The 27,805-nt window shown below is 41.8% G+C and overlaps 1 long non-coding RNA gene across 2 annotated transcripts; it reads right to left on the bottom strand.

The window, feature by feature from the left end:
- Positions 1-409: 409 nt before the first annotated feature.
- Positions 410-25,899, bottom strand: LOC121042766 (uncharacterized). 2 transcript variants are annotated; one of them, XR_005796432.1, is made up of 3 exons: positions 24,858-25,899; positions 5,666-6,101; positions 410-1,116 (listed from the first exon to the last, which is right to left on the bottom strand). It is a non-coding gene; the product is annotated as an uncharacterized LOC121042766 (long non-coding RNA). The 2 variants fall into 2 exon arrangements; XR_005796431.1 differs by lacking the exon at positions 410-1,116 and adding an exon at positions 3,598-3,646.
- Between the last annotated feature and the right edge of the window lie 1,906 nt (positions 25,900-27,805).

Below are 27,805 nucleotides of genomic sequence, written 5' to 3'. Positions count from 1 at the left end.
ATAAAATATATATACATGAGCAGTTTTCTCTTGAAGACATTATTTCCCCTCTCCACCCCTAAATCTGCAACATTTTTTTTCCCCATGTCTGGCCCCAGTGAGGTCCATAACTACTTTCACATTTTAAATACATTTCTCAAGCAAGTACTCAGGGTGATTTTTATTTTATTTTATTTTTTTTTTTTTTAATTTTTTTTTTCAACGTTTATTTATTTTTGGGACAGAGAGAGACAGAGCATGAACGGGGGAGGGGCAGAGAGAGAGGGAGACACAGAATCAGAAACAGGCTCCAGGCTCCGCGCCACCAGCCCAGAGCCCGACGCGGGGCTCGAACTCACGGACCGCGAGATCGTGACCTGGCTGAAGTCGGACGCTTAACCGACTGCGCCACCCAGGCGCCCCTCAGGGTGATTTTTAAAAATTATATTGTGCAGCTGATGACTGTTGATGAGTAGCCCCCGGCAACACATCAAAATAATGCCTCTTACGGGTAAACGAATGGTACCCTTATATTCACAATATGGTCCTCCAGATCGGGCAAATGCTTTGGAAGACCAATAAACAAATCGGTAGGTGATGAAAACATGAGGAAATCTTGTAGTTCTGGCTTGTAATTTTTGTAGTGTTTCATTGTAGTAATTTTCAAAGTTTATGCGTTCTGCTCAATTGACTGACCTCTGTGGTATCCAACATGAGATGTTGAGCATCCACACATACGTCCACAACGAAACAGGAGAGAATTCAAGGTCAGCTTTAGAATCAGAGATGAGCTTGGCTCAGACCCCGAATCCACGAACATGTTCTTACGTATCTTAAAATGGTGAGTCTAATTCTGTGTTACATTTGAGACAATGAACCTGATCGATGCGAGAGCGGAACATGTTGCCGGGCCAGTTTGCACCCCAGGGGCTTTTCCAGTTCTGTTCTTCTGCCTGGAAAAGCTGTACCGCAGAGCAGCCAGCCAGACGGCACTTGTGGGTTGGATCCTACTCTTTCATTTGGAAGAGAAGAAATTAAAATGCAGAGATTCGGTGGGAGGGCAGGAAGCTGAGGGTGGGAAGAAGTATCCTGAGTGGGGTGGGATGGTGGATAAGGAGGAGGGTCAGGTTTCTTTTCCTCGGACATTGTTACAATGTGATTATTAGCAGTCATTCTGGAGATCAAGACAATGAATTAGTAAATGAGCCTTTAAAAACTAGCTTTTTGGGGGCACCTGGGAGGCCCAGTCAGTTGAGTGTGTGACTCTTGATTTTGGCTCAGGTTGTGATCTCAGGGTCGTGGGATAGAGCCCCTCATCAGACTCTGCACTGAGCACGGAGCCTGCTTAGGATTCTCTCTCTGTCTCCCTCTGCCCCTCCCCCCACCTCCTGCTCTCTCTTTCTCTCTAAAATAATAATAATAATAATAATAATAATAAAAGCTTTTTTATCCCCTGGATTCAAGTTTTTATTACAAAATGCCAACAGTGTTACGATCTAATGTTATAATTTCAGTGCCTTACGCTTGTACCCCAATGTTTATAGAAGCGCTTTCAACAATAGCCGAATTATGGAAAGAGCCTAAATGTCCATCAACTGATGAATGGATAAAGTGGATGCAGTTTATATATACAATGGAATACTACTTGCAATGAGAAAGAATGAAATCCTGTCCTTTGCAGCAACGTGGATGGAACTGGAAGGTATTGTGCTAAGTGAAATAAGTCAGTCAGAGAAAGAGAGATATCATATGTTCTCACTCATATGTGGAACTTGAGAAACTGAACAGAAGACCATGGGGTAAGGGAATGGGAAAAAATAGTTACAGAGAGGGAGGGAGCCAAACCATAAGAGACTCTTAAAAACTGAGAAAAAACTGAGGGTTGATGGGGGGTAGGAGGGAGGGGAGGGTGGGTGATGGGCATTGAGGAGGGCACCTGTTGGGATGAGCACTGGGTGTTGTATGGAAACCAATTTGACAATAAACTTCATATATTGAAAAAATAAAAAATAATAAATAGTAAATAAATTAAAAAAAGAACTAAGAACAAACTGAGGGTTGATGGGGGGTGGGAGGGAGGGGAGGGTGGGTGAGGGGGATTGAGGAGGGCACCTGTTGGGATGAGCACTGGGTATTGTATGTGAGCTATGAGTCATAGGAGTCATAGGAGCTATGAGTCACGGGAATCTACCCCCAAAACCAAGAGTATAGTGTATACACTGTTAGCCAACTTGTGTGGCTTCCATAGGACTCCGTTTAGTTTCGCAGGGCTCTGGATTTGTAGGCAAGCTGAGTTGTTTCCAGGTTTGAGTTTATATTGGGCGCGTACAGGGCCAAGATTGGGTGCCTTGTTCCTTCTTTGATTTGAACGCCGAATACCGTGTTTCATTGTGCTATTATGTTGTATTTCTCGTTGCTGTGCGTCACGCGGACGAAACCAAGACATGCTATGTGGCACGATGCTCTGCCCCTGCTCTGGTAAGGTTTTATGGTTCCTGTTAGTATCTCTCTTCATGTATCTTCTTCCCTCAGGCTACTAGGCATAACATTCGTGTCAAGTGTAATCACAGAGTTGCCTGGCGTGCCAGTTGAACTTTCCCCACTACTTTGTGCAGGAGTCAGTTTTAAGAAGGTCACCTACGGTGTTCACGAGTCCTTGAGAAGGGAGACAGATTAAACGTGCTGAAGGACACGCAAGAGACGACCTGGAAAGTCACCGAATGGGGAGACTTGTTCGGGATTATGAAGCGACACCTGTACTCTTGCCGACGGTGAGCACTCCCCTTTACAGTGGGTGCAGCTTAAGACGCGCTCTGGGGAGGCTGTCCTTGCTCCACTCAGTCCACTCTGATGTATCCATTTATAAGTTATTTACGCAAATACTTAAAGCAAATCCCTGGGGACCCATAGAAAAAGAGCTTATAAAACATTTTAGTGTTTTATCATTTGAAAAGTGATCATTTGCATGGTCCCAGTGAAACTTTTTTGCTATTCTTGTGAATAGGGAAAATGTTTTCAGTGTCTCAGGAACAGAATAAATTGCTATTGTTCATGTCTTATATCCCCTGATGCATTATACCTCTGATCTCGAAGATTTATTAGGAGTACAAATGAGGAATTTTATAAAAGATGGTCATTGTAAGCTGAATCATATTCTTGGAAAACAAAAATCTTTTTCTAGTTTTTTTTTATTTTTTTTATTTTTTATTTATTTAAAAAAAATTTTTTTTTCAACGTTTTTATTTATTTTTGGGACAGAGAGAGACAGAGCATGAACGGGGGAGGGGCAGAGAGAGAGGGAGACACAGAATCGGAAACAGGCTCCAGGCTCCGAGCCATCAGCCCAGAGCCTGACGCGGGGCTCGAACTCACGGACCGCGAGATCGTGACCTGGCTGAAGCCGGACGCTTCACCGACTGCGCCACCCAGGCGCCCATTTCTAGTTTTTTTTTAATGTTTTTATTTATTTTTCAGAGAGAGCTCTCACGAGTGGTGGAGGGGCAGAGAGAGAGGGGGACACGGGTTCTGAAGTGGGCTCCATGCTGACAGCAGAGAGCCCGATGCGGAGCTCGAACTCACATACCATGAGATCATGACCTGAACCGAAGTCGGATGCTTAACCAACTGAACCACCCAGGCGCCCCTTCTTCTGGGTATTTTGATTGTGCTAGAAAACAGGAAATTGTACATATTTGGAGCTATCAGTAATGAGAATGTCCAGTTTGCTTTCGCCTACTTAATTTATTTTTATGTGTTTGTTGTTTGTTTTCCTAAGCTGTTTTCCCCAGGCTAAACGTCTACTAACGGTCTTCAGTGGAAAAAACAGAGCACGTTATTTGACCCCATATTGATACCAGGTAAGGAAGGGAAATTTATAGATAAACCTGGGATTTAAAATAAATCTATTTTATAGATAAAATAGTGAGACAACTTTTTTTGAAGTTGATGTTGGAGGTATAGAATCATTGCACATTTAATTATTTTGAACACTGCTAACACTATCACGTTCGCTTTTAGGTGGGAGTATACTATTACTTATATAAATGTGTATTATGTAGAGCACATAGAACAAATATGAAATGTTCTAAAATCAATGTCTTGTCCCTGAATGAAAATCAACTAGCTGATTTCAGGAAAGTTGATATCCCTCTTTTATATCATATGAGTGGGTCTTTAGATGAACCGTAAAAGGGAATGAGGAATCATCTGGGAGTTAAGTAGATCTTTAGCAATACAATTTCATGCCAGCCTCTTCCTAATTTATAATGATTTATAATGATCTTCCGGGGAAAGATGACACCAGACAGAGCCTTGTTACACTGTCGCCGATGGTGTGGGTCTGTGTTTTGTGGCAGTGACGTCCTCATGATTCTACTGGGATAGGGTCCCTGGCACACAGTCTCTGCTTCAGGGAAGCCCTTGTGGGGAATCTTGGTCTCACAGGATCTGCAGCCTCTAATGTAAATCCCAAGATGGTTTACAGTCTTCTGTAGACTGGGACAAACCTTTGCCAAGTTGTGAAACCCTCAGATTGTGTCTCTGCATAAAGACTCTTTCCTCCACCTTGTTGTCACCTTTAGTCATAGCCTTGGCTCTCAGCAGCTTGAACTGCTGATGACAAGATGAGATGCCCTTGGAGGAACACTTGCATTTAGATAGAGATCTAGACTTAAAGAGACCTTTGCATGCAATGCTTCACTGGCCTGGACTATTCTCCTGCCCTTCCAGAAACACAGCCAAAGTTTTTATGGAAGCATCTTTATAATGTGGGGCCCATTGATATTACAGGTTGTCTTTCAAATTCAACCCCATGTTAAAAGGATAACTCTGCATCTCACCATGAGACCACCCATGACAGAAGCTGGAGGTTCAAACCTATCCTGGCCTATTTCAATAGAATTATTATTACTATTATTTTGTTCTAAAATGAGAAGTTCAGGAATGTCCAAACCAAATGGCACCCCAGGACGATAGTCGTAAACCTGGAATCTCCGGCCTCATTAATCACTCCATTTGGTGATATTATTTGGGCTCTGATCAGCTCACTAAAGGCTCTGTTAACCATGAGCATCTTTATGCATAATCACGACACTAGTCACGAGGGCCTACTCTGAGCCTACTCTGGAACAAAACATTCATGGGAAGGAGTCAGAGATTCTAAGTGAGGATGCTGATACCCACCCCCCCCCCCCCGCCAACTCATGCGCCCATACCAAGCCCTTACTTCCAGCCCCACTCAGTGGAAGGTTCTAGTTTTCCCACCTTTACCGTCTATTTGACCAGCTCAAATCACCTGGTGGTGGCTATCATCATCTGGGGAACCGTAGGAATAGGAGTGTGACTAACTCTAGTCTCTGGAGGTCCTGCCTGGAAAGCTCCTTCCTCTCTGAGATAGCTGGCTGCCTGGGCACACTCTTTCTGGACCACTGTGGATGCCTGCGAGATCCAGGGTGACCAGAGAAAGAGGAGCGTTTGGAGCCCACAGATGGGTTCATCCCCTGAATCTGCTACTTACTAGCTGGACACATTTGACAGAGTCGATTAGCATTTCTGAGGCGTTGTTTCCTCATCTGCAAAATGGATACAGAATCTTCCACGTGAGGCTATTGTGAAGGACAATAGTGACAGACAACCAGAGAGTGCCTAGGTCAGGACTGCTCGGCCAAGGGAAGTTGCTCTCCCTTACCTGTTACAGGTCAAGTCATGGAAGGAGCAGAGGGGTGGGCTGCCGTCAGCCGGCCTGAGGGCATTGTGAGGAGGTGACCCTGAGGGTCAGCGGGTGCCATCTTCCACTGTAAACCATTAAGCCCAGCTTAGGTCCATCAGTGCCATTTCCTGCTTGTTTTCAATTTAAAAGAGAACTGATTTCTTGGGGTTTCTTTCATCTTGATTGTTTTGCTGTGTGTTTGTAAGTCACTTCCAAAGTAGAGCTTTGGAACCTCTGCAGTCTCTCTCTGCATAGTGTGTCCTAAATGTACTAAGTAGGTATACTAAGATGCCATTTAATGCTGCTTTCTGATGCTGCTTCTCACACTGTGGATGTCAGACGACGCTGCTCTTTCTTCGTGCTTGTCCGGACTGATGAGACAGATGATTTATTTCATTCAGCAACCAGTGACCATCTATATGAAATGACAACAAAAGGGAGAAGAAAAACAAACAACAGATATTGGATCGCAATCAGAGTTACTACTTTTGTGTATTTTTATTTTGCTTTATTTTTTAAAAGTTTTGCTTATTTATTTTGAGAGAGACAGGGACAGCGCAAGCGTGGGAAGGGCAGAGAGAGAGGGAGAGAGAGAGAATCCCAAACAGCCTCTGTGCTGCCAGTACAGAGCCCGATAGGGGGCTTGAACTCATGAAACCATGAGATCATGACCTGAGCCAAAACCAAGAGTCTGATGCTCAACTGATTGAGCTACCTAGATGCTCCTGTGTATTTTTTTTTTTTTTTAAACTTTAATTTGTTAAAGGTTCTTTACCCTGGCTATACAGTAAAGTCATTTGGGGACCTTCAAAGAAATACTGCTGTCAGAGCCTCACTAGGATCTAATAAAGTCAGAGTATGTGGGGGAGGGGCTGGGCCTCTCCTTAAAGCAGCTGGGAGCCAGAACCCATATTTGAAAGTATAAAGGAGTTCAGACTATTAACTCTCATCAAGAAGGTAGTTGGGAACCTTCTATTTGTGGTTCAAACAGCTTAGAGCAATTACATAACTAAAGATAATTGAGATGGAAAAACTACCTTTAAAAACTGGTATTAGAATATTTTTCATATCAATACTCTCTTTTATTCTCTACCTTTCAAACGTTTATTATAAACTACATTGCTGAATTCTGTTTCCTCTGTGAACCCAGGAAGCCAAGATTCTTTTCTAAACAATGAAAAAGATTGTAATGACGGGACTGAGTTGCTTATGGGTTTATTGAATTCTCTTATCTTATTTATATTTACATGGGAGGGTTTGTGGCGGAATATCTATTTTAATTGACTTTTTTCAGCTTTGTTGGGGAGTAATTGAAAATTAAAAGTTGTATATATTCAAGGTGGGAAACCTAATGATTTGGTCTTTGTACACGTTGTGACACCCGAGTGTTTATTCTTTATTAGACATGTGGTATAATGCCCTCTATCCGTGTTCTTAGATTTTAATCTGCCCTCGGATCACATAGGGATCTTGTCATAAAGGCAGATTACAATCAGTAGGGCCCAGATGGGGCCTGAGTTTTAGCAAGCTCCCATATGGTACCAGTGCTGCAGATATGACACCATATATCTCGGTGGATTTTGAAACTCTGTTTTTAGATACTCCTTCATTATTGTGTAATAATTTTCTTTTTTTTTTTTTAAATTTTTTTTTCAACATTTATTTATTTTTGGGACAGAGAGAGACAGAGCATGAACGGGGGAGGGGCAGAGAGAGGGAGACACAGAATCGGAAACAGGCTCCAGGCTCTGAGCCATCAGCCCAGAGCCTGACGCGGGGCTCGAACTCACGGACCGCGAGATCGTGACCTGGCTGAAGTCGGACGCTTAACCGACTGTGCCACCCAGGCGCCCCAATAATTTTCTTAATTATGGGAATATTCCTTGTTCTGATGTTTCTTTGTTTGATATTAATATTTCCACTGCAGATTTCTATTGATTATATCTTCCCATCCTTCTATTTTCTTTCTTTCTAACCTATCTCTGCCTTTATTTTTGGTTAAAAAAATTTTTTTTTAAGTTTATTTATTTTCGAGAGAGACAGAGACAGAGTGTGAAGTGAGCAGGGGAGGGGCAGAGAGACATTGAGACCCAGAATCCCAAGCAGTCTGCAGGCTCTGAGCTGTCAGCACAGAGCCCCATGCGGGGCTCAAACCCACAAAGTGTGAGATCATGACCTGAGCCGAAGTCGGACGCTTAACCGACTGAGCCACCAGGCGCCTCTGTGTCTTTATTTAAAAAAAATTTTTTTTTCAACGTTTATTTTTATTTTTAGGACAGAGAGAGACAGAGCATGAATGGGGGAGGGGCAGAGAGAGAGGGAGACACAGAATCGGAAACAGGCTCCAGGCTCCGAGCCATCAGCCCAGAGCCCGACGCGGGGCTCGAACTCACGGACCGCGAGATCGTGACCTGGCTGAAGTCGGACGCTCAACCGACTGCGCCACCCAGGCGCCCCTGTGTCTTTATTTTTAAAGTGGGCTTCTTTGATTCAGTCTTCATTTTCATAGAATCAGATTACGTCTGTGTTTTAGTTGGGGTGTACTGACCACTTATTTTTCATGTGATGATTGCTATGGTTTGATTTAAACCTATCATCTTACTACTTGTTTTCTATTTATTCCATCTCTTCTTTGTTCCTTTTTTTCTGCCTGTTTTTGGATGGAGTGTTGCTTATGATCCCATTTGATCTCCAGTATCGCCTTATTAGTTAAAGGTCATTCATTTTTCTCTCTTGCTTTGAAGGATTTCTAGGGTAACCAATTTCCAGCTGGCCTTACCATTTCCTTCAGGTTGGTTAAACATGAAACAGGTTTCTTCCTGGTTCTGGGCATCTGGACCTCCCTTTTGTTAAGAGCATTTACTTTACAAAACTTGTAAATATAAATCTTTTCTCTGCCCCTTTGAGATACCCGTCTTTTTCAAGGACCTGGGAGCCATCCCTTTGAAATGTAACCCTTGAGACGGGTAGAGAGCCTCTGTCTCCCAGTCTCTGTAGGAGGGGAGGAGCCGAACTTCAACAAGCAACAACTGGCAAACACACATGGCCCAAGCTCACTGACAGACCTCTCTCAATGTCCTCGGGTACTTTTCCCTGAGCTCAGCCCCATATTCAAAGATCTGCCCTTTGTTCCAAGGAGTCGAGTTCAGTCTCTTTCACCTACTGCTGTAGTCTCGAATAAAGTCTTCCTTGCTGTTTTTGACAGGCGTATACTGCAGTTTTCCTTTTAGAAGGGTTTACAAAATATATTTTTACTTACCACAGCCTACTTTTAAATTATATTATTTGTGGGTCAGGACCTTACAATCCCTCCCTTCCATCCTTTCTGCCATATTGTTACCCATTTTACCTTTACACCTGTTAGAAGCCCCATGATGATTGTAGCTATTTTTGTCTCAGATGTCTTCTAGAATGATTCAAAATGGAAGTATCTTGGGGTGACTGGGTGGCTCAGTTGGTTAAGCATCCTACTCTTGGTTTCAGCTCAGGTCATGATCTCATGCTTTGTGAGTTCAAGCCCCTCATGTGGCTCTGTGCTGACAGCATGGAGCCTGCTTGGAATTCTCTCTTTCCCTCGCTCTCTCTCTCTCTCTGCCCCTCTCAAAATAAATAAATATAACATTTTGCTCTCTCTCAAAATAAATAAATATAACATTAAAAAATATATAAAAATACAAATAGGAATATTTTTTATATTTACCTTTTTCCATTATCTCCAGTTTTCTCTGTGTAGATCTAAGTTTGCATCTGCTACCATACTGCTTTTGCTTGGTGAAATTCTTTGAGGACTTTCTGAAGAAGAACACCTCTGCTGGCATTTTTTACCTTTTGTCCAGAAAAAAAAAAAAATCTCTATTTCACCTAATTTTTTGCATTGTGTATAGAATCCTGGGTTGCCAGCTTTTTCTTTTAAACTGCTTTTTACATGTGGTTAAACTTGAAAAACAAGGTTTGGTCTGTGAAGACCAAATAGCCCATTTGTCTTTTCCAGTTCTGGCAGGGACGGGAGGCAGTGTGCTTTAAGACGTGAAAGGCTGGGGGCGCCTGGGTGGCGCAGTCGGTGAAGCGTCCGACTTCAGCCAGGTCACGATCTCGCGGTCCGTGAGTTCGAGCCCCGCGTCGGGCTCTGGGCTGATGGCTCAGAGCCTGGAGCCTGTTTCCGATTCTGTGTCTGCCTCTCTCTGTGCCCCTCCCCCATTCATGCTCTGTCTCTCTCTGTCCCAAAAATAAATAAACGTTGAAAAAAAAAATTTAAAATAAGATGTGAAAGGCTGAGCACAGGCGAATCCTGCCTCTTCCAGGGCCTGGAGGGCATTGAGGGCATCAGATGCCCTTGGAGTCAACCACCCCCTGCACTACAAAAATGCTCCACTGAAAATTCTGGAAGGCTTTCTGGGAAGGTGAAAGAATGGTATGAAGTAAAACAAACGTCTCTTCAATTTCGGGTCTCTATCTCATAAAAGTGATAATTTTATAGTTTATCTGGCATTTTCTCATGGTTATAATAAGGATAACTTTCTTTGAAACTCTGTATTTTACATAAAAGCAGGATAGTGGGAGGCACCTAGGTGGCTCAATTAGCTCAGTGTCTGACTCTTGATTTTGGCTCAGGTCATGATCTCACAGTTGTGGGAGCGAGCCCCACATTGGGCTCCTCGCTGAGCATGGACCTGCCTGGGATTCTGTCCTCTCTCTGCCCTTGCCTCTGCTCTATCTCTCTCTTCTCAGCATAGATAAATAGACATTAAAAAGAAAGTGCAGAATATAGGGTTTTTCCAATTCCCTAAAATAAAATCTCATTGCTAATATGCCATTAGCCTCTTTATGCTTTTCGTGATGGTCAGGACCTTTCTTTAAGCAAAGAGAAAATAATTTACTCTGTCAAATGCTTAGCTTTTGAAATATTCACAACCTCGCTTGTATCTTCAACCAATTGCATCCATTTCCTACCAGTGCTGTAACAAAATTATTATAAACTTGGAGGCTTAAAACAAAAGGAATCTCTTCTCTCACAGTTCTGGAGGCAGGAGTCCAAAGTCCAGGTGTCAGCAGGGCTGTGCCCTGTGGGAGCTCTAGGGGAGGATCCTTTGCTTCTTCTAGCTTCTGGAGGCCGCCAGCTTCTCTGTGGCTTCTGACCGCCTCACTCCAATCTCTGCCTCTTTCTTCACATCACCTTCTCCTCTGTATGTGCATCTAATCTATCCGCCCCCCACCCCAGCCCCACCCAGTCAATGTCTTTATGAGGACACTTGTAATGGCATTTAGGGCTCGCCCAGATAATCCAGGATAATCTCATTTCAGAATTCTAAATTTACTCACATCTGCAAAGACCCTTTTCCTTATAAAGTAACCTTTATGGGTTCCCAGTATTAGGACACGATCTCTTTGGGTGAGAATATGCAGCCTACTACCCCGATGTGATTTTACTTTCACTGTATGCGAACTTTTCTTGAACGTTGCTGCTCCCGAGGGTTAGTAGAGAGTTCCAGAGGCATTCCATAGCTGAAAGGAAGGCCAACATGCAGAGTTTTTTGATTTGGAATTTTTAATGGGTAAAAATCATCATAATAAAGCTAACATTTACTGAATATTTACAATGTGCCAAGCCTGAGACAACATCTGTAAAGATTGACTACTAAAAAGATTGTTCTAGCACCAGCAGCCCTAAAATACCTACGATGCATAATCATATCTTCTCAGTCAGACTCTGCATTACTAAGATTCCTACTGATTTGCCTGAACATTAAGCTTTCAGAAAGTTCTTTTCCATATTAATTTACTTAACACTCATCAATATTCTGTCATGTACGGATTATCGTCAGCACCTACTTTACAGATGAGGAACACAAGACTTAAAAAGTTTGGGTAACTGGCTTAAAGCCACTTAATTAGCAGGGGTGGATCCTATAATCCAGGCCGGATCTGCCTTTTCCATGTGGCACCATTAACCCTCTCTGATGTACCACCAATGCCAACGATGGCTGTTGAAGAAAGCTGTCCCTGTTCTAACCATGAGAAAATGCCAGATAAACTATAAAATTATCACTTTTATGAGATAGAGACTCGAAATTGAAGAGACATTTGTTTGTTTTACTTCACACTATTCTTTCACCTTCCCAGAAAGCCTTCCGGAATTTTCAGTGGAGCATTTTTGTAGTGCAGGAGGTGGTTGACTCCGTGGATGTCTGATGCCCTCGTTCGAAACCCAGGGAAACCTAATTCCCTGCAGCTCTCGTGAGTCCCAAGAGTTTCTAGTGTACTCCAGGCTTCTCCAAACTAGTCAGGTACTCAGTACGGCCCTACGGGGCTCTCTGGAAACAGCATTTCTGTATCGTATCATCCTAGATAAATTCTGTAGACTTGCTGAAAGGAGCACTTAGTCAATTGCTTGAGCAATTGACTTTTTGCCTGAAATTGACAGTTGCTGGAAATGACTTTTATTTTGCAGAAAATGCAAGTGCCAATTAGAATCGGAAGGGGATAACCCCTGCCCTCTGCCTCCCACTCATTTGCGTAGATGAAAACACTGACAAGCAGACACCGCACCACAAGAGGGTGGGGACCTGCTTGTGGTCTACGGGCTCTGTGGCATTTTTCTGTCTCTCAACAGCTTTGGTTTGCTGGTTTAAATTAATAACTTCTCTGGAAGTGATATTAGGTGTGATGCTTCTAGGTGACAGGCGTGTTCCCCTCCGTGTCCTTCATTGGAGCATCAAAAATGGTTTTCATTGCAAATCTCCTTCCATCATAAATTGTGCTCGTGAATTCTCCACATCATGTTTGGTATAACAAACACACTGTTCTTAGAACTGATATTCACGAGGAATTATCAATCCTTATTTGTAAAGATTTTATTTTAGACTTATTTTATTAGTTGGGGATGACAATGGGGAAAAAAAACCACTCTCTCTGCCAAGTTAGCTTACAGGTGTTTTACCCACAGCGTCTCATTTATCCCCAGAACAACCTTATGAAGTTAAAAAGTATTATCTTCCTTTTACATAAGAGAAAATGGAAGTGCACAGAAGTTAACTTTGCCACTGGCCAAGGTTACACAGGCAGTAAATGGTGTGCTCCTGGCACTCCTGTTCATTCCTCCGGGTGCTCAGGATTCAGTCCCATTTCCCCTGCGTTAATCCGAACTAGTCCTTATCAGCTCACCCTGAAATTCAGCTTGGACACAAACGTTTTCTCCATCAGTTACTCCTTGACCTTGAGGTTCACTCAAGGTCAAAGAGCCTACATGGCTCATTTCTCAGATGTGCTTTGGCCTCACTGAGTCTCAGCTACAGGTTGCTCATTAACTCTAGGAAAGATAATTTTCTCTTCTGAGAAAAAGGGTGATGTTACAGTTAGGATCTCCCATTCAAGAAAAAGGCCGTCCTTCCATTATTATCGAGGAAAGAAAGACAGCTGCAATGGTACATGACACTAAAAATATAAAATCTCCGATGCTGAAATTCCCTTCAATCAAAGACGTCCCTGTGCATTCAGCTCCCTCTTCTCTTCACTCACATGCACTTGTTTACCGTTCATGGATTGTCTCAGATCTAAGATGTACAGAATCCTTATTAAAGAGTGTTTATCTTTTATACAAAAGAGTTCACATTGAACAAAATGAGTACACAAGTTTTGAAGACATTGGAGATGATGAGAATGACAGGTCCCTTCTGGAATGGCTCGCTGCTGGGATACGGCTGAGGCTTTGATGTATTATGAAGTGAGCCCGCAGCCAAGCAGTTTGGAATCCTTTCCCACTGGTGAGAAGATTCATATTGAAAGATGGGGAAATGATCTTACGGCAGACCTCACGGTTGTAAATTCAACTTACTCCTATTCCCCTAGGTATGCAAAAATGTGATGTGAATCAAATCACCCTGAAAGGAAAAAGAACACGCGCATTTATCTGAGGCAAGCAATATGAACCTATATGCTCTGCAACTCATTGTTTAGATGTGTTTTGAAGCCATGTGGTAAGTTAAGAAAACACGACTGAGACCCAGTTCTTTTTCCATTAAGCTCTTAGTACAATTTGGGCAGTAACTGTATTATCCATTGTTGAAATTATAGTAAGAATTGCAATCTGTCTGGTTTTTCCTTGTCCCTGAAGATTCAGTTAAAACTGGCTTAAATCCCACCTTAATGCAGCGTGAAGCCCAACATTTCTTGCAGTTTATCAGACGATCCTTGACTGCTCATGGCTCAGTCAACTCTGGCTTTGACTTCTTGATCTTTCTTCTGTTTAGTACCTGTGCCCAGTGCTTTCTTCTCCATCTCCATGGTTCTTTTCCTTAATTTTCCCAACACTCATCGCATATGTTGTTGTGGAAAGTAGATTTTTGCTGAAGAGTTGGGTTATATGGTAGTAGAATAACAAGGTACAGCATGTAACAAATTAAAGTCGATCAGAGGTTGCTGCTATAAAACATGTTTTAGCCACTTTTCTACCCCACCTCCTTTCCTGGCTTCCACCTGTTTTCTCACTCTCCACCCCAACCCTCTAATTCCAATCCATTTCTGATCAATTGCAATAAGAATTCCAATTATTTCTTTGAATATATTTCTCCTCTCCTTCTGGTACTTCCATTATGCAAATATTGGCCTGATTGCTGATACATTTCTCTGAGGCTCTGTTCATTTTTCCTCGTTCTTTTTTCTCTTTGTTCTTCAGATTTCACAATCTCTGTTGATCTGCTTTCAAGTTTGTGGATTCATCCATCAGATCAAATTTATTTTTGCATTCTGTTGAATTGTATGTATAAAGTCCTAAACCTCCAGCACCACAGAATGTGACTTTATTTGGAAATAGACTAGTTTTTCAGATGGCATTAACTAAGTTAAGATGAGGTCATGGTGGAATAGGGTGAGCCCGTAGCCAATGTGAATGGTGTCCTTATAAACAGGAGACATTCGAACACAGACACACACACACAGGGAGAAAACCACGTGAAAGTGAAGCCAAGGATTGGGGTGATGGAGAAGTCAAGGAACACCAAAGAAAGCCAGCCAACCACCAGAATCTAGAAAAGAAGCATGGAACAGAGTTCTTCCTTATGACCCTCAGAAGGAAACAACTCTGTTGATACATTGATCTCAGACTTCCAGTCTCCAGAACTGTGGGGCAACAACTTTATGTTGTTTAAGCTTCTCAGTTTGTGATCTCTTGTTATAGAAGCCCTAGCAAACTAATACACACTCCTTTGAAGACTTTTTCCCTCATTTTAGCATTGTGCTTTTCAACTCCAGAATTTGTTTGATTCTTTTAATAATTTCTTTTTTATTAATCTTCTCTACGTGATCAATCATCCTGTTTTTATACCTTCCTTTAGTTGTTTAAATAAATAGGGCTTTCTTTATTGATTGGAACATATTTATAATAGCTGCCTTGAAGGCTTTGCTTGAGAAGTCCAACATCTGGATCCCCTCAAAGGCAATTTCTATTGCTTGCTTTTTTCTTCTGGATGCGGGATAATTTCCTGTTTCTTTGTATGTCTTATAATTTTTCTCTTGAAAATTGGACAATTTTAGATAATGAGTTGTAGTGAACCTGGATACTGACTCTATTCCTCCCCCTCAGGGCTTGCTTTTGTTTTGTTTCATCAATTATGTGTTTAGAGACTTGGCTGAACACGATCTGTGAAGTCTGTTTGCTCAGTGGTATGTAGGCTCTGAAGTCTCTGCTTAGATTTTTTTCCCCTTGTTTTTGTCTTTCAGTGTAGCTGCCTAAGGTAGTTCCTGAGTCAGCTCCTGAGTCACTGGACAAAGTCCGTGCTTGAGCTCTCCAGCCAGTTAGAATTTCCTGATTATATGTAAGGCTTTATCGTTGTACATATGTATGACTTGGAGACTGCTTTCACAGTTCAGGGATTTTATGGTTTTGTTCCACATTCAGCCATGGTCTAGATATCTGCAACTTCCTTTTCTAGTCACCTCTGAGAGGGTGCAGTCTTGAGCGTGCACACAGTTTTCCAGACTGGGGATGACTGTCATTTAATTTTAATTTAAGCTTCCTAGAAGTCACCTCTGTGTTGAAATTGCTTTTTCAATCAGTATTTGGCCAGGTGTAGAGCCAAGTAAGCCTCTTGAGCCAGTAAGGCTTCTGTCCTTTGCTAATGCTTCTCAATGTGGCTTAGGAAGTACTTTCAAGTTTACCCCACAAACTGTTCTGATTGTTCCTGAGTGGTTGCAGTCTGTTGCTTGCACACAGTCCTTACCATGGCCAGGGCTGAAATCCTTGGGTTCTCCTTGGCTGTCGCTTTCCTTGGCTTTCTTTGTTAAACTTCTGTGCTCTTCCATTTTATTTATTGCATTATGATGGAACTACCAGGTCTTCTAATTACTTACTACCAATATCCACATTGTTTTTTACACTTAGGTATGCAATTCTTCATGCCCTGTTCAAAATAATATAGCTTAATACATATATATGCGTCATACGCATATATATACGCATATATATACACATATATATAATAGGCATATTAATTTATTTAATCCTTCAGCAACCACATGATATTGATATTTTAGCTTTTCCATTTTCTACATGGGTCACATGGATGGCAAATGAAATACCACGAGTCTGGTTGCCATACTGTCTCTCATGATGGGTGACTGGGCTGAAGCCATCTTGAAAGAGCCCACCCGAGACAGCAGCTTACTAGGGTGAGGGAACTGTGGGCTGTGAGAAAGGAGAGCTGAGTAAGGCTATTACAGAGATCAGGAAGGAGGGCATTGCGTAGTGAATAGAGGAGAGGACAAAAGTGAAAGAATGAACCATATTCCTTTCCCCACTGGAGGTGTGAGCATAATGGGTCAGACCTGAGTGAAGGAAGAGGAGAAGTTTTGAATTAAATATAGTATGAGACCCTAACTCTAATGACTGAAAAATCCATCCCAATTGTCTTTGGGATTCAAGAAGCCAACACTTAATATTCCTCCTCCTTGTTTGGTTTCCTGTCTGAAATAACTGATTGATTGATTCAGAAGTTGGGTAGAGGGAGATTTAAAATATATCACTATTTCAACATTTTACAAATAAAGCTGGTTGTAGAATAAGTCTTCTGTTGTGTCCTATGTAGCTTTCCTAAAACATTATCTCAGAATTAACCCATCCACTGAGTCAAAGGCAATATTGGGCAACTGCTATTCAAGAAGTACTGGGGGAGGTAGCAGAGACAGGCAAGGGCTTCCTTCAGTGGACGTTCTTTTCCCTGGACATGTGAAGAGTGCAGAATAAGTGCCCTTAATAGTTTCCTGAATGAAGTTGTTAAAACTGAAAATGACCAGAAAATGATGGATTCTTCCACAAATACTGGAAAAAGGCAGGGACAAGAATGTGGGCAGAAAATGTTTGAAGACAGTTGTTGGCTGGTGTAAAATAAAGCCATTCCCAGGGTACCTGGGTAGCTCAGTTGGTTAAGCGTCTGACTTCACCTCAGGTCATGATCTCGTGGTTTGTGAGTTCAAGCCCCGTGTTGGGTTCTGGGCTGACAGCTCAGAGCCTGGAGCCTGCTTCGGATTCTGTGTCTCCCTCTCTCTCTGCCCCTAACCCACTCGCATTCTGTCTCTGTCTCTCTCAAAAATAAGCATTAAAATAATAAAAATAATAATAATAATAAATAAACATTAAAAAATTAAAAAAAAATAAAGCCATTCCCTGAAAGCCAGGAGCTCAGCCCATTCCACATTTCAGTGACATTGGCACATGAGATCCTTTGTACTCTTCTTTAATATGAAGGGAGAACACACAGCACTGACTTGTTTCTATAGTCTCCTTTCATTTATTTATTTCACTTCATTATTTATTTATACTATTTATGCTTTCCCCCCATTCCTGTTCTCCTACTGATTGCAATGTTACTCAAGTTAATCTTCATAAATAAATTATTCCAACAATGGATTAAGTAAAAATTAGTTGACATAATTGTGCATCTGTTTTGGTAAATACAGAATGTAATGTTAAGTATTTTATGCTAACATAAGCTCTTGGTTTCTCTGATCATTAAAATTCCCTAAATAATAATAAATCACATCCTCCTCATTATCCTTAAGGTTCTTTTAAAGTCCATGAATTTCAATAAAGAGTGATGAAGGGAAATGAAGAGGGTTCTTAGGTAGACTTCTGTATAGGATAAAACAGAATGGAAAACACATACACTCAGCTTCCTTTCTTAATGAAAGTATTTTTCACTCCCATCAGTGGACCATTTTTCTGCCTTAATTTTGAGGGACTCCCCAACACAGCAAGATTGGATATAGCAATATAGCTATTTAAAGCAATTCAACCCTTGGAAATTGGTAGCTCCCTTCTGTTCCATAATTGAAAATAATTTTGGGGTTCAAATACAATCCCAAAGTTAAAACAATCTATTTCAAAGATATGTTGCATAGGGAGGATTCTTGATCATTGCCTTTCCCTTTTTGTCCCTCATCTTTCATTTCCTTCTTTATCTTTTCTGTTGTCCTCCTTTCCCTCTTCAATTCTTCTCCCCTCCCTCTCCTGCTTCATTCCATCAGCAGGTTCTGACTTACTAGATCTTTAGTTTCCCAAGACCCTGAAAAGGGAGTCTTTTCCCCAAGAACTCCAACAAAGCCTTTGGAAGACTTTGCCTAGCTTGGCTCAGGTTACATCTCCATGAATGTGAAGTGGCTCGAAGAATGTGGCTCTGATGGGCCAGGTTTGGTTTTGATCTAGAACTGGAGGGTAGGGATGGTGAGTCATGGGGACAGAGCAACAGGAAGGAATGGTTTCTAAAAGCATCAGAGGTTTTCTTTTACTAAAAAAAAGGAAGGAAAGAATGCCGACAAGAAAGAACAATAGAATGTGTCTACAGTGTGTGTGCACATGCATGCATTTACCTAAGTGACATGCTAAGAAAGTCTTTTCATCATACAAGTGTATAACTTTTTTTTTATGTTTTTACAGTTATATTTAATGTGATGAGAACTTGTTTTTGGTATGAAATAGAGCTATCTTTTGGATCTATTTCCCCAAAATTATTGAATAATTTATCCTTCCTTAACTGATTTTAATGGATATTGTTTTTGAAGTCTAAACTGCCATCTATACAATGGATAGAGAAGATGTATATATATATATATATATATATATATGTATACACACACACACACACACACACACACACACACACACACAATGGAATACTACTTGGCAATCAAAAAGAATGCAATCTTGCCTTTTGCAACAACATGGATGGAACTAGAGTGTATTATGCTAAGTGAAATAAGTCAGTCAGAGAAAGACGAATATCATATGATTTCACTCATATGTAGAATTTAAGACACAAAACAGATTGGACATAGGGGAAAGGAAGGAAACAGAAGACAAAAATAGAGGGGGGCAAACCACAAAAGACTCTTAAATACAGAGAACAAACTGAGGGTTTCTGGAGGAGTGTTGGGTGCGGGATGGGCTAAATGGGTGATGGGCGTTAGGTAGGGTACTTCTTGGGATGAGCACTGGGTGTTACGTGTAAGTGATGAATCCCTGGGTTCTACTCCTGAAACCAATATGACACTGTGTGTTAACTAACTTGAATTTAAATAAATAAGTTTTTAAAAAGTTGCCATCTATACACACAGAGTAAATAGAGTAAATAGAGGACTATTTGCTGCCATGTACTTCATGTCATGAGAGCCCTACAGCTTCTTTAGGTGGCCCCTGGATTGGCTCCTACAACCCCAAGGAACTCGTGGACCCTCAGAGCCAAGATGTCAACTTGAGATCTCCTGTCCCAGCAGATCAGTGTCATGGCAACTTTTGGGTAACCAAGGACATTTTCCTTTTCATACATTTATTTCTTCACCCATTGGTTATTTTTAAGAATATTTTTGTGAAGTGCTCACACTCTTTGACCTAAAAGAAACACATGTATACGCTTTCTGGCTAATTCTGGCAAATCCTATCTGTTGGGAGCAATGATACTTCTTTTAGATATTTTAAAAGATAAATTAATTGAAAATGCAAATATTGGGTAGCTGTTCTATGAGAGAAATGGCAGTAGTTAGAAACTCAGAACTCTCCACTCATTATCTGCTTGACCTTGGGCTGGCTACCTAACTTCTAAGCATTGGTTTCCTCATCTATAAAGTAAGAGTAATACCGTGACTTAGAAGGTTATTTGGAGATTAAATGAGATTTATTGAATATCCATTATCAATCTGGCAGTTTGCTAACCTGGCTGAGTCAATGCTTAATTAGTTGTAACTCATCTTTAGAGCCTGCAAAATTGCTTTTGCATATTGCCATAGCTAAACTCTATCAATATAGGAGACAACTTCACTTTGCTTATATGCGTTAATAAAACATTCCCTGCATCTGTTCTAGTGCTATCTGTGGTGCTACTCAAATCTAAGTCCACGAATTCCAAGATTTAATGGAGGACAAATAAGTTGACAAAACTGTAACTGCCTGGTGCATGGTAGAAGCTTCTCGAACGTATCTTATTTTAAAATGCAATCAAGAAAATTGAAATAGGTGTTAAAAAATGTGGTATACTATCAGCAATAAGTATTTGGCTGTACTTTCCATGAAATAATTAGTTTTAAAACTCAAAACAGTCATGTGTCTATAGGGCTCATGCAAATGGATTTATTTTGTTCTTTTTTGTCTTTTGCCTATTTTTTAGCTGTTTCGAAATAAGCTTTCTTTTGCCACATCTATTATCTCTCCCTGAAGAGCATTCACACCCCCATTTGAGGGATAGGAATATACCTGTGGTTTTTGATGGTTACTGGCTACAGGTTCCATTACTCTAGGCCCCTTCACAGGAGGTGTTTCATTTGTGGAAGGATACCAGCAGCACTTAAGTATTGTTTTCTGTTAAATTAAGTATACACACACTCACATTTTCAAGACAAAATTATACATGTGGGTGCTTTTCTATTTTTAAATGCAAGTTGGATCTGAATGTGAGTTTGGTATTTTTATATCTCTTTTGTGGGGGAAAGATTCTAGGGTAGTCCCCAATATCCTTGCCTCCTGGTGTCCTCTCATGTGTGGGTAGGACTCATTACTTGATTCCAACCAATAGAATGTGGCAAAGGAGACAAGATGTTTGCAATTACATGTACATGATTCTGTGGTGGTGTTACATAAAACTGTAGCACTATCTTGCAGACTGTTGCTGGCTCTGAAGAAACAAGCTGCCATGGAGTGAGCTACTATGTTAGGGAAACCCACATGACAAGGAACTCCAGGAAGTCATCTGTAGTTGAGAGCAAGAGTCTGTCCTATAAAACAAGAAAATTAGGCCCTTGGTCCTTCAGCTACAAGGAAGTGAACTCCACTAATAGCCTGAGAGGGAGTAGAAGCAGATCCTTCCCCAGTTGAACCTCTGATGAGGCTACAGCCCCAGCCAACATCTTGATTTTAGCCTCGTGAGACCCTGAGTCAGAGGACCCAGCTAAGTCATGCTTTGACTCCTGACCTCAGAAATGATCTACAGAAACTATAGACAATAAGTAGGTGTTGTCTTAAGCTGCTAAATTTATGGTTATTGACTATGCCTCAATAAATACTAATACATTTTTCCCCAAATTTGTCACCAGATGATATGCTCCATTGTTAGCATCTAATAAACCAATGAGTTGAAGTAAGGAATGTTGTTAATCCATAATATAATGCGAATCGTCGCTGTCATAGGATAAACCGTAAGTTCACAATTAAGGTCCAGTGATACAGTAGACACTGCGTGATGCACTGGCCTGGGATTCAGGTTCTGAGTTCTAGGCACAACTCTGACATTTCTTGTCAATCTGGTTCCTGGACCCTCCCCCTACAGCTAAAAAATTAAATGTTTAAATTAAGTACATTTTAAATTGCATTGTGGCTATGCATTTATCAAAGTCTTTAAAATTATAGCTTTAAGAAGTATAGCTTTATTACCTCTAGTTAACTGTTAAATAACAGTCTTGTTTGGTTTGGAATTCCCAATGGTCATAAGTGCTTGTTTGGGATTAAAAGGGCCTTTTAAATGGCTGAGGAGAGCACATTAACTTCTCATTGGAAACCAGCTGATTAATTTACAAAATATGTTTTCATCTCATCCATTTTTGTTAAGCTGGGAGATCTACCAGCAGGAATATGACAATTTAGATACAGCTTGTTAAGTATAAAAAGATTTTCTCAATTCACTATTGTATTAAAGAAAAGTGGTACTTTTTTTTTTCCAAGCTGAAAAACTGGAAATGTTTGACCTTTATATATTCTCTTCCCAAAGAAAGAAAGGAAAGAAAGAAAAAAAGGAAAGAAAGGAATAAAGAAAATTAATTTGGACTCACACAAAAGTTTAAAAATTAATTAATCTCATCCATTTTATTCTTTGAAAAAAATAGTTCATGTATCACAATTAGAATAAGGAATCTTTGTTGCTTTACTTGTGTTGTGTGTTTGGTAAGAGATTCTGTCCAGTAGGTGTCAGCAGAGCAATCTTAAAAATAATCATGGGGGCTTCTCATACTAGCTTCATAACCACTTCTAGATAAGTTATAAGAACTTTCCTCTGTTCAGATCAAGATGTTATTTCAGGGTATGTACATTTAGGAAGGAAGGAAGGAAGGAAGGAAGGAAGGAAGGAAGGAAGGAAGGAAGGGAGGGAGGAAGGAAGGAGGAAGGAAGGAAGGAAAGAAGGGAGGGAGGAAGGAAGGAAGTTAGTTAGTTGGTTAGTTCTGGTTAAAAAAAGCTTTTTATTCTTTTCTCCCCCATGTAGTAAAAAGCCCATTCTGAAATATCATGTAGAAAAAAAAAATGGAAAGTTTCTACAATAAACAGTGCAACCTCATATCAGTATCATTTTGAAATACAGAATATGAGAGGAAAATGAACCCAATATGTAGACTGCCAATCTAAAATGAGCCACAGTAAGGGGTTGTGGGAAAGTCCCACATAGCCAAAGGGGTTTCCCATGGGAAGGGGGAAGGTAGGTGTAGGAGAGGACAGGGGACCTGCTTTCTCAGGGGAGATGTGTAGACTCAGAGCAGCCACATTTTGGAGGAGGGCTTAAGTAGAAGCCAAGGTGTCCACCAGTTCACAGGGCTAAAAGGTAGAGCAATGCAGTGGGGAGAAATCAGGGAAGATGAAGAGTGGCAGAGTAGGATTGAGAAATTCATGGCTTTTTATTTTTCATGACTTTATATTGAAGTACGACATAGGTCAACAGAGTGCATGTGTCATAAGTGTACAATTCAGTGAATATACATGCAAATATTAATACACAGCATAGGGGCTCCTGGGTGGCTCAGTTGGTTAAGTGTCTGACTTCGGCTCAGGTCATGATCTCTCGGTTCGTGAGTTTGAGCCCCACACCAGGCTCTGTGCTAACAGCTCAGAGCCTGGAGCCTGCTTCAGGTTCTATGTCTCCCTCTTTCTCTGCCCCTCCCTTGCTCACACTCTCTTTCACAAATAAAAATAAACATTAAAAAATTCAAATTAATATATAGTGTATAGATATATGGCAATAAAGATAAAATGTGCCCTCCTGGCAGCTAGACTGTGAAGAGAATAATGAGAACCGAAACAGAAAAATCAGATTTTCAACAGGGCTTGCACTATACCTTGCAAATATAGATAAATCGGACCAAACCATACCAAGGCAAGTTATCAGCTCCACCATAGACCACATGCAAATTCCTTCAACTCCAGCTCATTCAGATCTTTGTGTTCCAAGATACAGCCTCAGGTAAACTGAAGAGTAACTCCATAGGGACTCCCGTGTTCTATGGATGAGACGCCTAGCTAATCCAGCAACTCCTGTTTTAGTGCTTCTTCCAGGGTTTGGAAGTCTCTGCTTGTGGATTTACTTTGCATTTGCCTGATGATCAATGATGTTGAGCATCAGCACACACATTTGTTACCTATTGGATGTTTTTTGGTTTTTTTTGGTCAAGTGCCTCTTCAGTATCTTGCCCTTTGTTCCATGGGCTCTCCATATCTTCCTAATAGGTTTGTGGGAGGGATGTGAGATCTAGTTTTCACGTTGGATCTAGACTTGAGTCCTAGCTCTGTTACTTGCAAGCTGTGTGGTATTTCAGCTGGGCTGGGAAAACATCAGTCTACCACAGATGGATACAGAGAGTCTACCAGAAGCTTAACTACCAGAGCTTATGAGAAACATCTTATGTACCATCTCAGTGATGATATAAAACGTCATTCTTAGTTATGAACAAAGCAAGTTTGTGAAAATATCTATCTGGCAGAGCTCTGTTAGATTTTTCTCGACTGAATCCTGAGAAACTTTGTTTCTGAATATCTGCTCCCTAACAACCTGTGGAAGGTTCTGATGTTCTGTGGGGTTGCTCTAGCTCCTGTCTCCTCTCCCTCAGGCCTGTCTTCCCCCTGACTTGTGCTGATCAAGAATCTGAGGTTAAGATATGTAGAACAATGTGCCTGAGGCCCATCACTACTAATAAGTGGTCGAATAACCCAGGCCTGCTGGGTCCAAAGGCAGCAGACTGGACATTAAACTAAACCATGCTGCCTCTTGAGAGGGTCTTAAGGTTTGAGTTAGAAAAGGATGTTATTGATCTACTGCTAAGTACGAGACACTTGGAGGCCTTGAAATAACATGCTATGGCCTCTAGCCCTTATGCCAAGTCTTCTCTCCTAAAATTTTCATTATAAAGATACTAAGAATCACCTGCTATATTTAACTACATGTGTACTGAGCAGCTACTATGGATGTGATGGATACGGTGCTGAGTAAGATAGACATAGTTCCTGCCTGCATGAAATTCATTATACACAGCTATCGCAAAGGAGGTTGAAAAGGCCCACAAAGAGGCAATACGATAGATGTGTACCTGTGAATTGTGGGGGGGGGGGGGGGGGCGGCCGGGATGCATGAATACAAAACCAACGACCAATGAGTTCAGGATCCCATCCCTTTTTGTCTCTTCAGAGACCTTACTCAATGTATTGTTCCAGAAAATTCTTTTCTATCTACTGGCTCCTTCTCATCAGAATTTAAACACCCAAGTCTTTCCTCTTTTTAAATGAACATGGTAACAAGAGAAAACCTCCTTCCATAACCTGCATCTATCTCAGCCCCCAATCACCTCAGTCCCCTTGTTCATGGCCAGACCCTGAGAGCACATCTTCGTCCTGCTTCCTCATCTTTACCGCCCCCCCCCCCCCCCCGCCAAGCCCACTCACCTTGTGTTGCTCCTGGTTTCCGAAAACAGGAATAGTGGTGCTGCATTTAAAGGATGCTTCTCAGGCTTCAGCTTTCTCGTTTCTTAGCATCACACAACATGATGCCTGCCTCTATTTATCTGGTTGATTTTCCTTTCCCCGTTCTTCCCATGACTTCTGAGTCTCCCCGGGGGTTCTTTGTCTCTGGTTGTCTCTCCAGGAATAACCCTAGAGGTCCTCTCTCAGTACCCTCTCCCTAAGCATCATCTCACCCCATGAGGGCATCAACTGAGACCATCTCCAGCATGGATGACTCACAACTGACACCCAGATCCACATATCCACTGGCCCATTTGACATCATGTAGACAGCTGACCGGGCATCTCAGATCCCACGTATCTCAAGTTCAATTAATTGTCTTCACCCTGTTCTGTTTCTCTCTCCCCAACCAATGAGTGGCACCCACATCTAAGCGACTGTGAGTCATCCTGAACCCTCTTCTCCTTCATCTCCCATATGCCACCAGTCACACACTTTACCTCCTCCGTCTCTCACATCTCTCCACCCGTTGTTATTTCTTGCCTCCTCTACAGACACCAACTCTTCTGGCCACCCGTGTTGTTCCCAACCAAACCGATTTTCCTCATAGGGGTTATCTGTCTGAAGAGCAAATTGATCATGTCCCTGCTCTGTTTAGAACAGAGTTCTAAAGAGTTCAGTAGCTGCCTGTAATCCTCAGGAGCAATTGCAGCCCTGTAACCTGACTTGTGAAATCATTTGTCTGCCCCCGGCTCACCTCTCCCTCTCATCCCTCACCGCTCTGCCCCTTTGGACTCTGCGTTGCAACCACAGTAACCCGATTTCTGCTTCCCAGCCCTGTTCTTCTTTCTCTTGCCCTCGGGCTTTTCTGTGTTGTCACATTCTTCTCTTCCTCCCACGCTTTATCATCTTGCTGCGTCCTGCTCACTCCAGTTCTCGGCTCAGCTCCCGCTTCCCCCGGACGTACCCCACCTCTTCCCCAGCCGACTTGAGTTTCAAGTGACTCATGTCTTCACAGCTCCTGAACCACCTTGCTCCATAGCTACCTCGCTGTGAATTACAAGTGCGTGATTAGCCATGAGGACAGGAGGAGACTCTTGTGTGTGGCCCATCATTTCCCTCCCAGCATCTAGCACAATGTGGAAAGTGTGCAGAGGAGTGGTAGTTACGTTACAACTGGTCAAATATTTCCATCAAAACGTTTCTTAAGTCAAATGGAAGTGTTCCTTAGCTGAGAGGAAGTGCTTCTGTACAGCGAAGCGGCCCCAACACGACGGCTTTCTGGGTACTGCCATCCCGCCCTTTGGGGGGTCCTCTTTACCCTCTGTCTTCCCCAACCCTTTTGCGATTAGAAACGCATGTGACAAATTATAGCACAAACAAGCAAATCAAGATCTCTTTTTTACATTTTCTACCAGAAGCAAAACACGAGACGGAGTTCTCTATCTCCACAACGTCACATGACTCCGCCGTCAGCAGATTTCCAGCCGCAGTTCACCTCTTTTCCATGCTGGGGATTTGGAGGCTCTTTGGCTTCTCCTTTGAGAAACACCATTCCATAAAAGATGGCGCACCAAAACGTCACTCGGATGGTGACGCCAAGGTTTGGTTGTTTGGGGGGCAGGTTCTGTGGATGTGTGCACACGTACCTGTGTACGTGGTCTCACATAACGGCGCTTTCACACTTCAATCTCCAAGAATTTGGTCGTCAACAGTCAGGAACAAGGTTACTCTCCTGAACTTTAACTTCCCTCTAATTGCTAGTTGTGACCGTTCACAAGTTTCCTCAGATCAGAACTTCCCAAAGATTTTGCTATGGAAACTGGTCCCTTAATACCAGATTAATGGACTAGACAAGTCCCTTCATCTAGACCCCATGTCTAGATGAAGGTCCTATATTTAAAAAGCTTGGGAGTTGCATGTTTTCTTTCCTCTTGAATGGTTGCAACCCACATCCGCATAACACAGACTCTGATGCTCACCGGCATCTGTTTAACTCAGCATTTCCTATACATATTAACCACGGAAGCCTTCTTTAAATTTATTAATTTTCTGCCGAGTGTAGTTTGAGAAATATTGACTAGACCCTTTTGGGCTTTTAATTTCTGCTTTGCAGTGCCTCTTGCACTAACGAGATCTCTATGTTTATTAGAAATTATATAAAATAATGATAATAATAATAGCTAATATTTACTGAATGTTACTGTGTCCTAGGCATTATTCTAAGCGCTTTGTAGATATTAGCTCATTAACACTTCCACCAATTTTATGAGATTGATATTATATAGTTCTCCACATTATATAGGTAGAACTCAGGCACAGAGAACTAAAGCATCTTGTCCAAGGTCACACAGCAGGTGAGTAGTGGCACTGGGATTTGAACCCAGGCAGTTAGGTTCTCAAGAGTCTGGGATCAGTACCATTCTCAGCTTCCCTACTTTACCTTTTACTGAATCTCCTGAGCCTGGCCCGTGGACAGTGCCTGGCAAAGGATAGGCTTTTAGGAATGTTTGATGCCACACGAACTATCTAGCGTTCTGTATTTGATAGGCAAGCCAACTCTTGTCTCATCTATATCATTCTTAACAAGGTAGCCACCTAGAACGGGCTGAAACAGTGACCCCCTCCCCCTCCCCCTCCCCCCACTCTCTGCAAGGGCAAACTGTGCTGGCTTGTTAAAGAAACAGGGCAGGAATGATACTGCAGTGTGGAGCCAGCACATGGTGGGCATCTTCAGATAATGTGCCAGAACACAGCTTGAAAACATGCTATAGTCCTGGGTCACAAAACAAACACAGACATCACAAAACAGACTGCCAGAGGATGACAAACATTTGAATATAAATTAAAAGAAGCTTTGCAGACACAGCATAACAAAAAGCCCAATTAACAAAAGTAACCATATGCTACTACCAGAATGGTTGGACACA

This window comes from Herpailurus yagouaroundi, unplaced genomic scaffold, assembly GCF_014898765.1.
Source record: "Herpailurus yagouaroundi ecotype Mexico unplaced genomic scaffold, PumYag 29, whole genome shotgun sequence".
NCBI lineage: Eukaryota > Metazoa > Chordata > Mammalia > Carnivora > Felidae > Herpailurus > Herpailurus yagouaroundi.
This window is presented reverse-complemented; position numbering and strand designations above follow the sequence as displayed.